Source organism: Ochotona curzoniae, unplaced genomic scaffold (assembly GCF_017591425.1).
Source record: "Ochotona curzoniae isolate NIBS_2020 unplaced genomic scaffold, NIBS_Ocur_1.0 scaffold_4506, whole genome shotgun sequence".
Classification (NCBI taxonomy): domain Eukaryota; kingdom Metazoa; phylum Chordata; class Mammalia; order Lagomorpha; family Ochotonidae; genus Ochotona; species Ochotona curzoniae.
In genome coordinates this window covers 44885261-44897317 of record NW_024467119.1, presented here as the reverse complement: position 1 = coordinate 44897317, position 12057 = coordinate 44885261, and positions in this window count along the sequence as shown.

The window sequence follows — 12057 nt, the reverse complement described above, 5'->3', positions numbered from 1 at the left end:
TTGGAAATGGACAGCTGCATGCCTGCGATCTGGGTCCACTCTCCAAGTGCAGAAACAGAGGGCTACAGGAATGTCTACATCTCTTGTGGTCACAAAGCTAGTTAGCAAGCAGTGACACTAGGCCCCAGGAGTCCCTCAGTCACGTGTCCTGATGTGTTCCTGCCCAGGCAGATGTGGAGTGAGCCCAGGAGTCAAGGTCCTTTCCAATTGTGGAATTGGACTTCACCCTTCATTCTCACAAGAGAAAATCCACTTCAGGGCCATTAAAGACCTGTCCTTCCTCCAAGGCTGGGATGACCCAACACGGAATCCAGCCCAAGGGGCCCTCATTGAGCAGGGAAGGCCACATAGCAGCCATTGCTCCAAAGGAGAGGTTGGCACCTCCCAAACTCCTCAGTGGCATCCACTGCTACAGAGGCTGGCTGCCCATGATTGCTGAAATGGTGACTGCTGACTGGACTCACTGGTTTCCTTAAAGGATTCTTACTGGTGTCTTCTTCCACTTCTATGAAACACTCAAGATTCTCCCCTTTACAGGCCACCCCTACACAAGGAACATCCTCTTCTTTTGCTTTAAAATATTCTTTTGGCAGCCATAAGAAATGGCAACCCAGCTACCCTTGAAAATCCCTTCCACATCAAAGCCATCCTTTCTCTAACCAGACTCACAGAGCTTTTATTCCCGGTCCTCCTGAGCATGCCAAACGCCACTAGTGTTGACATTTCTGTTCAGCCTACACGTCTTTTCCTGCTTACAAACCATATACCCTATCACTGTAGTCATGCGGCTAGCACACCCTGCTTCCTTCCTTGCCCTCTGGCTCTTCTGGCCTCTGACTCAGTTACACCCATCCTGGCTGGTGGTATAGTGAGGAACATTTGAGAAAGAACGGTTCTTGCCAATGCCCTCTGACATGGTTCTCTTGTGCAGGGCAGAAAGTACTCCAACCCTGCAGAAGCCCAGGAAGTACCAGTGTTCCTCATGACTGATCTGCCTTCATGCTTAAGTAGTCCATGAATGCTTGTCTGAGGCCTGCTCACACTATGCTGAGCTCTAGCGAACAGCAGGCAGGAAATAAGGTGGTTATGCTTGGGTTTGGAAAGAAGGAAAAGCCAAAGTTTGCCATCCATGTCTTGCTCCAAAGGGAAAATAGAAACCTTTGTCAATCCAATGACGGCAGTTGGAAAGCAGCAGACTAAGTTATATTGGCAGCTTCAAAACAGTCCTCTAGTCCCATGAAAGTGTGAGAAACCAAATTTCCCATAGACTTCTCTCATCTTTCATAGGGGGAAAATCTTTAGCTGATCAAGTCACACCATCTTCTTCAGTTGTGGCTAGAGTCATTAGGTCAGTCATTCAACAAAATATTTATTGACTGTTTACCATGTCTGGGGAACTGTGCTAAGTTCTGATATTATAATAATGAGTAAAACACATGTGGAGCCTTCCTTGTGGAAGAATACAGGCTGTTGAGAGACTATGCATCATTGCCTGTCTCACCCACTTGGGTCAGATCAATCAGCTGACATTATATAATAATCAGCATACTACAGGGTTGTATATAAAGTTACAGATTGACCTGTTGTTGAGTTATTTAGCAATAATCTCTGCTCATCTGGAAGTTGCCAAACCTCCTGCTTTCGTGCCAGCTGCCTCACCTTTGGGAGATATCATCATGCACGTGGTCAGGGATGGCACCCACGTCATCCTCCACAGTGGTCTTTAGGGATGGAGAAGACAATAAGAGATTCCTTGCCTACTTAGGAGCTGTGGAACATTCCAAGAGGGTCCAGTATTCTGGACTTGGTATATAAACTTTGAATGTTTGGAATTATCCTGGATGCAGACTTTGTCATTTCTGCTTTATAGGAAAATTGAAAGCCAAGAAGGGAAAGTTAGCTTACGAGGTCAACTAATTGCTCACATCAAGTGAGTTCTTTTGACTCCACAGTTTTTGCTTGTGGGCCCCACGAAGGGGGAGCTTTCATACTAAATTAAGATCTACAGTGCAGTAATTTCAAACTGAACACCTGCCGAAGTCATCATGCATTTGACAAAGAGGGTATGCTTTCACGATGCGGTTGTTCGATTGTTAGATCCATAAGGCTGGTTTCCAGAGTAAATTAGTGTCCTTCCATATTAGCTTTTCCTATCTAGCATTCTTTCCAGAAACATGTAGGCTCTACTGCCCTTTGATTCTCTCCCTCTCTCTCTCTCTCTCTCTCACACACACACACACCTACATCAGCTTCAAAAGACACATCTCACATCTGGATCTACTATTTCATCTTTTGGCCCAGTCCAGACCACAACAAAAACACCAACACCAAAACACAAGTAAAAGGGACATGCTGTAGGAGCGCTCACATGGGAATTATTATTTGGAAATCATGTCCCTGAGCTCCACTTGTTCTGTCTCTCTGATCCAGTTCATCCCCAATTCTCAAGACAATGTGCTAGTTTGTCATACCCTAAAGGGGAACAAAACAACCAAAAACTGTACTTCAAAGCACAGAAACTCCTCACTAACTTAAAAGAAGTGATCAAGCAATTTAATATGAAAATGAGTCAAACTTATTAAAAAAAACAAACATAATTTGAGGTCTATTGAATAAAGCAAAAGAAATAATTAAGTTTTTTTTTTTAAGCAGATTGTTTTGGAAGGAAATCAGGCTTTTGTAAGAAGTCCTGTGCTTATTGAGTGTGGTCAGGTGGTTGCAACACGGGCATAGCAATGTAGGATTCCTGGTTCCCTTCTCTAAATTGTGCATGTCTGGTGGACTCAAAGCCTGCATAATTGTATATTACTTCCATGCTGCTGTTTGGCTGTCTATAGCATTAGTATGACATTTACAATATAATTTTTAAGCTGTCAATCCTCATGAAATCATAGGAACTTACAGCATAAAAGGAATCATGCTGCTGTGATAAGATCAGGCTGATAAAAAGACAGTGTATGATGAAAACTATAGCCAGGAGACATGAGTAGAAAGGAGATGCGTGATTACATCAGAATCCATGTAACTCACATAAAATGGGTCCCTAGTGCACACACAGCCCACACGGCCAAGATGGCACCAGGTTAGGAAGGCACTAAGGATGGGGGTGTGCGACAGAGTGGGGTATTGATAGGGTTTGAGCTATGAGTTGAGGAGCAGGGAAAGCAGAAAGTCTGTGTTGGAAAAGTAGCCTGGGTAGAAAAGGCAGCAAAGGGAAGGAAGGGAAAAGACTAAGATTAAGAGTAGGAGTCTAGGGTTAACAAGGATCTTTTAAAATTGTTACTGATTTAGAAGTATTCACCATCTACTAGAATAAGTTCAGAGCGTGTATATGACATACTCATTGTTAAGCTAGAGATCTCCTCATCACAGCTTCTTAATCTAACAACAAACCAATGGTTTCAGGAGAGAACCATTATCCAGAACACCTACCAGCCTAGGAAGGACTAATGAGCAGCCAGCATTCGATGTATTCCGTGGAAATAAGGACTTTGTAAAGTACTGATAGAGCTAGCAGGGATAGAGTGAGACACCTGGGCCAGAATAGCAGTAAGTATGAGTATGTCCCAATGAAGCAGAATGACTATCCCAACAATGTAACCATCACTGTCTTTAATAAATTTATTGGAGTTAAATGCATTTACTGATCTACTCATCGTTATGAGCAATCCTCAGCCAGCACATACTTCTCTGGGGGAATTACCAGAAGCAAAAGGGACAGCACATTCAAAAGGAAGCCTTTGGGTGTTCAGAACAGTCTTTGCTGGATCAGCTAATACAGGTGCCACAGCTCTTCTGGGACCCTTGGCTGTTCTCTCAATTCTTGTGATCCAACCAGCTCTGAGGGGTTCTTGGTCAAGCACTCTGGCCCCACTTCCTCTTTTTGCTTGGCTGGCAACTCTCACATGGACTTCAATGGCTCCAAGCTGTCAACACTTCATAAAAGGATCAAACACCTTAAGATGTTGTATACAAGTTCCAGTGATGTTTTCAAATCCACTTCCTTTCTAGTTACTCACAGATAACCTTTTGGCATCTAGTGAAATAATTTGGAGGGCCAATAATCAGACCTAGTTTGGGGGAAATTTTTCTGCCTCTTGGTTGTCATCATCCATGGCATGAGTCAAGAGACCTTGTAGTGTTCCTGTCAGCAGCCTTCCTCCTCCCAGGAAGAAGGATCAACAAAAGGCATTTCAGAGGAGGCCAGCTCTAAGGGGTCGGGCTTTCTTTCATGTGTGCCATACTGACTTTTAACCATTGCTCCCCAAAGACAAGCAAAAAGAAAACATAGCTCGCCCGCCACGATGCCCATTCCTTCTGTGCCATCCTAACTCTAAGCAAAGAGTCCAAATGAAATAGTTTGTTTTTCTCATGTTCAACTCTGAGGCTGTGAATTGCTACAGAGAGCACTGAGAAAGGCCTTAGGAGATAGAAAGTGAAAGTGTTTTTGCGAGCATCCTCTCCATGGTTATTTTGTTTTTTCTTTCTGGGACAGGAGGCAGTGAATGACCAACGCACAAAAGGAAAGAAAGACTGATCAATTATTGAGACAAATGCAGTCTCTGGTCTGCTCCTGGAAAACACTTCCCACAGACTTTTTGAGATTCAGTATTTTTTGTTTTCTCTTATGAAAACAGCTGATTATTTAGGTGACTATTTTCTCAGTTCTCCCGTGGAGAACACAGAGCTTACATCATCCTGGAAGTTGCATAGAAGTCATACCTAAGTCTGGAAATGGTGCAGAAACAATTGCCTTTCCATGAAGCATGGAGGACCAAGTGATTTAAAATAAATATATGTACTTGACACTTAATTTCTGAATAGTCACAAAGGTTAGGAAAAATTTTTTGGTGAAATTAAGTGACATTTCCAAAAGTTTCTTTTTATTAAAAAAATAATTTTTATTGCAAAGGTAGGTCAAATTTACATAGAGAAGGAGAGACAAAAAGATCCTCCATCTGCTGCTTCACTCCCTAAATAACTGCAACAGCCAGATCTAAGCCAATGCTAAGCCAGGAGCCAGGAGATTCTTCCAGGTCTCCCACACAGGTGCAGCATCCCAAAGTTTTGGGCCATACTCTAATGCTTTTCCAGGCCACAAGTAGGGAGCTGAATGGGAAGTGGAGCAGCCAGGACATGAGCCAGCACTCATATTAGATCTCAGCAAAGTGAGGATTTAGTCACTGGGGAATCACATTGAGCCCCTGTAAAAGTTTCTTAAAGCCATAGCTTAGAGGGTCAAAAAAAAAAATGAAGAAAAGAAAAAACACTACTATGGATTCACCTGGTCCCAAATGAGCACAGCTGTCATAAAATCACTCTGCACCAATCCATTAGATCATCCTTCTTTACAACAGCAAACAAGCATTTTGTTGGACATTGTCTAGATGATGAGCGTTTAGGACCCATTAAAAGTTTCAGTTATAAAACAGGTACTTCTACTAAAATACCCAGAGCACATGGAGAAGGTCAAGTACAGAAGCTGGCTCTGAGAACACTAAGATACAAATGTGGGAAAGACTAAGGGAACAGAATCTCTAAGAGTTAGTATAGATCAAAGAAAGAGGCTAATTTGTGAATTGCTGTATCCAATACTGAAAGAGCAAATATACAAGGTAGAATAGAGTTGCCTTGCTTGCTCTTGTTGTGTGGGGAGACAATGGTAAGCAAGCTCAGTGTTAGAAGATTTGAGGTTCCAGCAAGGAATTCAAGTGAAGCTTTGCTGTGAACAACAGGACACAGCTCACAGATCTGGATCTTTCAGCAGAGATCTGGTTGTTGACACAGATGTGGGTTACGCTTTAGAACCCAGGGCCAACAGGAGTTAGTCCTGAAACTCAGGCAGATGTTCACATTTCAAAATCTGACGATAACTGTTAACAGATTAATGCGATTGGTTGAGGAATCAGACTGGAGACTTGATTTAATTATGCAACTGGGAGATGAAGTCCATTGGAGTTCTTCAGGTCACTGGGGGCTTGCTCTGGAACAGGAGGTCTCATGAGAGTTAGTTAGTTAAGCTGAATTTGCCCTCGCTTCTTCCTTCTGCTTCCCAGTTCACCATGGCATTGTTCCTCCTCACACATCTGTTCTTGTTGGTCTCTACCAGACACCAGATTAACATGGATGGCCAATCTTGAATTGTGAATCTCCAAACTATCAACAAAAATAAACCATTTTTGTACCATGAAGTTACTCTCAAGTATTTTAGTTGATGTTCACTTGAGTAACTACTGTGACCTCTCATACTTAATGTGCACAAAATTTTACTTTTCAAATTATATTATTTTCTTGGTAGTTTGCAACAGACACATTTCTTTAATACGCCTCACAAGTACTTTTCTGTATAATGTTGTATGGATAGAATCAGTCTTTAGAATGTCATGTCATCATAGTTATCTCTTTTGTCACAAGAGCAAATGTAGATATTTCTGAAGCTGTTAGGAATCTGCAAGCCAATACAAGTCAATAAAAATTATGAATTTGTTCAGCTCATTCATGGAAGATACATTTTCTGAGACCGGAGAATGCCTTCAGCTTTGGTAACTTGAGAAGCAAACAGACTCCACAGTGTTGTGTTGTCCTGGGTTTGATTGGAGGAAGCCTTCGCAGCTGGCTGCGTTAGGCACCAGATTCACAGCATTGACATTGTTTTCTTGGATGCATCTCCTTTCCTCCTTTCAAATGTTAGATTCTCCAGATTTCCCTAAGCACTTGACTTCCCTGAGAGAGACCGTGAAACCATCTGTGCTTCAATATGTCCTCTCTGGAAATCCATTTGATTGGCCTGCCCATTGCAGGGAAAGATCAAATACGAAGATTAACTAATAGATTTTAATATTATTAGTATCCAAATAGCCAAAATTCTGCCAGATTCCCAACAGCTTAAAAATATCTACATCTGCTCTTATGACAAAAGGGATAACTATGATGGTATGAAATTCTAAACACTGACTTTGATTGATAAACCATCGTACAAAAACACACTCATGACAGATAATAAAGTATTTTATTTTTTGCAAACCACTATGAAAATCATGTAAAGGAAAAAGTTAAAGTTTGCACAGAATGAATATGAGCAGTCATAATATAGCTATTTTCATCCAAGCACATGGATGAAGAAAATGTTACTAATGATAATTTTGAAGATTATATGAAATAATCTGTTGAAGTAGAAAAATTGATGAGTCATGAAAATTAAAATAACAACTCTCTCTAAATGAAACAAAAGAATTGAACACAACATCTTCATAAATGTCCTACTCCTCACAGAAGGGTCAAATTCCTGCCCTGCAGTATTAATCTTGGGCAGAGTAGATAAGTTTTCTAAGCCTCTATTTGCATACTTGTAACATGAGGCTACATCAGAACTTTGAGTTGGGAGTGAAAGAGGGAATTAGTAAGATATCAGGGAGTCCTGTGCACAGTGAAGATTTAGTAATCCTGCGAGGCCTTGATGCCTCTGAATTGCTGCACGTGACTGCCCAGTTTGTGCCCTGCACAGCTCCAGGGCCTGAATCAAGAGATGGCAACATGTGCCAAGCATGCTGGATGTGTGCAACCCAGTGGTCCTGGCTACAGGAGCAAAAAAAACGAACCATGAATGAGAATTATTCTTCCCCACACAAATTCCAAAACAGTGGCTTCACTGAAGTCTAACATTTCTGAGCCTGGATAATTTTCACCTCTGCTATGTTACCTAAATCAAACACCCTAAATAAATGCCTGCATAGGACCAGCAATTTAAAAACATGCATGAACTGAGCTTGCAATAATCAAAACAGAGAGAAAAGGTCCAAGCAACAGGTATTTGTAGTCATGTAATTTTTACACACTGCATGGATCAAATAAAACATGGCTGAATGCCTCAGCACATTAATAAGTGCATGGCCTTCCTTGAGTTATCTTTGGGTTTGCTTGTGTATGGATGTATTTATTTACTTATTTGATGATGTTTACATAGTTGATCAGGGTGGGAAGGATCGAGGGTTAGAAAAAAGTATGTATGGTTATTGTTTCCAAATTTTCTCTTTCTTCTTCCTGTTTCTGAGGGAAGGGAGGAGTTAAGGGGAGAAGCCATACCCAGCCTCCCAAGTGCCCCAGTACCCGAGGATGGGGAACAGCCAAACTCCAAGGTTTCTGATGATGTTGCGCCCACGCCAAGAGTTCTGTCCAAGTGGTTTCGATAGTTCTGAAATACTGTCCATCTCGCTAATCCAAGGGTGAGGAATCCCTTCCTATGTCCATTGGTTGACATAGTCAACCTTACAGTCTCCATTCAACCAGATTTTTGCTGTCAACGTTTGGCTGGGGTAGCTGTCCAATTTGTTTTGTTTACATTTCTCTGCTATGATACCAGCTGTCCTCTGCAGACTCCAATCGACTACCATATCCTCCATGTGCATCAGGGCATGCAGATTCTGCTCTGTCTTTTCCACTGAGAAGGACCAGTTTTTGCAAGCCAAGTGACCAGCCCCCTCCTCCCCAGCATCCCCCACAGATCCAGCACCCACTGTGTAAGCAGGCCCAAGGACCTGGGCCAGGTGACCTAGGCCCCATCAGAACCCCAACCCAGAGCTAACCTTGGGCATTTAAAAGAAATTTTTATGTATTGATTTTGTTTTATTGACAGACAGAGACAGAGACAGACAGAGAGAGATGTTTTCCATTCAACTAGTTTAACTTCCAAAATGCTGGCAACTACCAGGGCCAAGCCAACGCAAAGGCAGGGGCTGGGAGTGGCCCCAGCTACTTCAGTTGCCCAGGGAGTGCATTAGCAAGAAGCTAGAATAGGAAGTAGAGCTGGGACTTGAATCAGGCATTTCAACATAGGGTGTGAGAGTCCCAAGTGCCGTCTTAGTTGTGACACCAAACACTAACCCAATTTGTTTTCTGAGGGCTTTCTTTCTTTCTTTCTTTCTTTCTTTCTTTCTTTCTTTCTTTCTTTCTTTCTTTCTTTCTTTCTTTCTTTCTTTCTTTCTTTTTCTCTTTCTTTCTTTCTCTCTTTTTTTCTTTCTGTACATAAATGAAACATGGGATCCTTCTCTGTGACTCAGGAACGCTCACCACAGACACACAGGGATTCAACTCTCATTCAGCCTCTTCACTTTATTCCTGCTACATCCTCGTGCCCTCACTGGGGCTGAGCTGATTGTCTGATAGTGTCACCTCTTGCTTTCCTGGCAGCCACCCATCTCCGCCCCCCCACCCCCCACCCTTCCTGTTCTGCTGCATTGCCTTCTATTTATTCATTTACAGATAATATTTAAAAATTACCTTAGGAATATCTGTGCTTGTGCAGTATTTTAAGAATGCAGAAATGCTAAAAGGAGAAACAAAAGTCACCTATGGTCCCACACATTTCAGGGTTCTTCCAGAAGTTTGTGGAAAATGCATATTATGAAAAACTGCACAGATTTTAAAATAAACTTACCCTTTCATTCCATTTCCCATGAGCTTTTGAAGTCATCTTAAATGCATTTTGTTTTTCTTCTAAGAAATGTTCACATAGTAGCTATAAGAAATTGTCATTTTGCACTTGCTCTTTTATAATATGTCCTATGTCATTCATTGTTTTCTCCGGTATGTTCTTTGGATGCAAAGAAGTTCTTTCTTTTAGAACAGGTTACAGAAAAGTTGTATGGCTTGTACCAAGAATTTCCATATAGTTTTTTTTTTTTTACTAGCTTTCTCCATTATTTACTTCTCTTATCACCATGGTATCACAGCTAATGAGCCAGCATTGATATATTACATTAGCTAAATCACTGATTTTATTTGGATTTCACCTATCTTTCACCTAATTTCTCTTTCTTGACCAGGATTCCACTCATTTTCTGTAGCTGTCGATACTTCCAATTCTCTTGATTGTGATAGGTTCCCACACTTTTCTTGCTTTTGATGGACTCTGTATCAGAAGAGTATGGTCACAGAGTCTGTGTCATGGTTAGGTGGAGATCACAGGTTTGGAGAAAGAAGAACATGGATGGATGTGTATTCCATTTTCACCTTGCAGGAATACACACGATCAATGTGACATCACTGATTGACATCACAGTAATGACAACCATGATCCTTAGCTAATGGGTCCTTCACAGTAAAGCTACATTTCCCACCTTTTTATACCTTACCTCTTGGAAACAGTTTCTCTGTACAACCCAATGAAGTTCTACTACCTTATGTAAGGAAAATGTACATTGATTTTGGGGAAATTTTCTGTATGGGAAGTTAGTCTCTCCTTCATGTGTTCACACGTATATCAATATGAACTCATGACTATTTCTCTTAAACTCTGGGTTACAATTCAATATACATTATTTATTCTGATACTCAGGTTGTTAGAGATTTGGATCTTGGGAGCTCTTTGCATCTGGCTTCCTGGTCCCTTTGCCATGCCTTCATCCTTTGGATTCTTGAGCATTTCCTTGCTTCAGGCTCATCTTTTATATTTCCTGTCCTAAATTTAGTCACTTATCCAGGAACCCCTGCCTTCCTTCATTGTAGACCAGTATTAGAAGCCAAGATCTGAGCTACGGGTGTGTTCATTACTATTGAGACAGTACCTCTAGATTCTTTTTGTAGACAGCTCTAGGAAATATAGGGATGTAACTAATCCAAATGCATACATGTACCTTTAATTATTTCTGTACCTATTTATCAGCAACTCTGTTAAGATAAACCTGGGTCCATGGTGATGTCTTCAATACTATTCCATTCACTATAGCGTACATTCTGGCCTCCCTTTCTTGCTTACCTATTATCACCGTCTTCAATCATAAGAAACTTTGGCTTCTAATCTCTTCTCCCTTTATTTGTATAATTTCAGTCAAAATGTGCATCTTCAGAATTGCTAGACCATAGCCTCATGAAAAATTACCAATTGCAGCACAATGTTTAAGTTCAGTTCTTTTAGTTTTCATGTTGGTTAAACAGTTAACACACTACTTCCAAGGCTACTTAGAATAACTTTTTCTCTCCTTCAAGGAGTTTATATTATATATTTTTAATACAATTAAATTCTTTTGTCAGCATTTGCATTTTATCTTGAGATAATCTCATGAACATCTTGTTGATTTGCATGCATTAAGGTTAATTCTTGTGACACAAATTCTCTGGGATTTGACAAACACATAAAGTTATGTATCTGTCATCACCAATCCCACATGGATAAGTTCATAATGCTAAAAAGTCCCCACTCAAACCTAGCTTCCTCTCTACACTCTCAGTAACCAGTCATCTGTTCTTTTCCTCTCATACATGACCACCATCATACAAACTGAATCCTACGTACATAGTTTTTGTGCTCTGATTTCTTTCACTTGTGGAACATATTAATAATCTATTCACATTGGTGTTAAAACAGTAGCTCCTCCTGCTCATTGCTTAATGGTATTCCATTATGTGCATGTATTAGTTTGCTTACCTACTTATCTACTCAAGGACATCTTGGTTTTACCAGTTTGAGACAACTATAACTAAAACTGCCATAACCATTTTTATACAGGTTTGCATGGATATTAAGCTTTAAAATCAGTTGGATAAAGCAGCTGATTATTGAGAATCGTTTCATGAGTCCTACTTTAATTTCATAAGAAACTGTCTTAGAAAGTGGTTTTACTATTTTACATTCTCATGAGTAGTAAGTGAGAGTTCTATTTCCCTGCATTCCTCACCAGCAGTGGATATTTTCAGTTGTATTGACTTAAGCCTTCTAATAGACATATAATGACATCTCAGGATTGTTCTGATTTGCATCCCCCTAACTATAAACAATAGTATTCATCTTTCCCTCAGGTTTGCAACTCAGTGTCTGCTTAGACTTTTTGGCTCTTCTTAACTGGGTTGCTTGTTTTCTTATTCTCAAGTTTTAGATTTCTTTATATGTTCTGTTAAAGAGTGTGTCTGAAACGTTACTTGTAAATGTTTTCTCCCTGGCTGTGACTTATATTCATTTTTTTTTCAAAAATGGTAGAGTAAAAGTTTTACTTCAGATTACATTTGATTCAGGGCTAGCTTGGACTTCATTTTGTTAGCACTCACTCCTTTCCCTTATAGCAT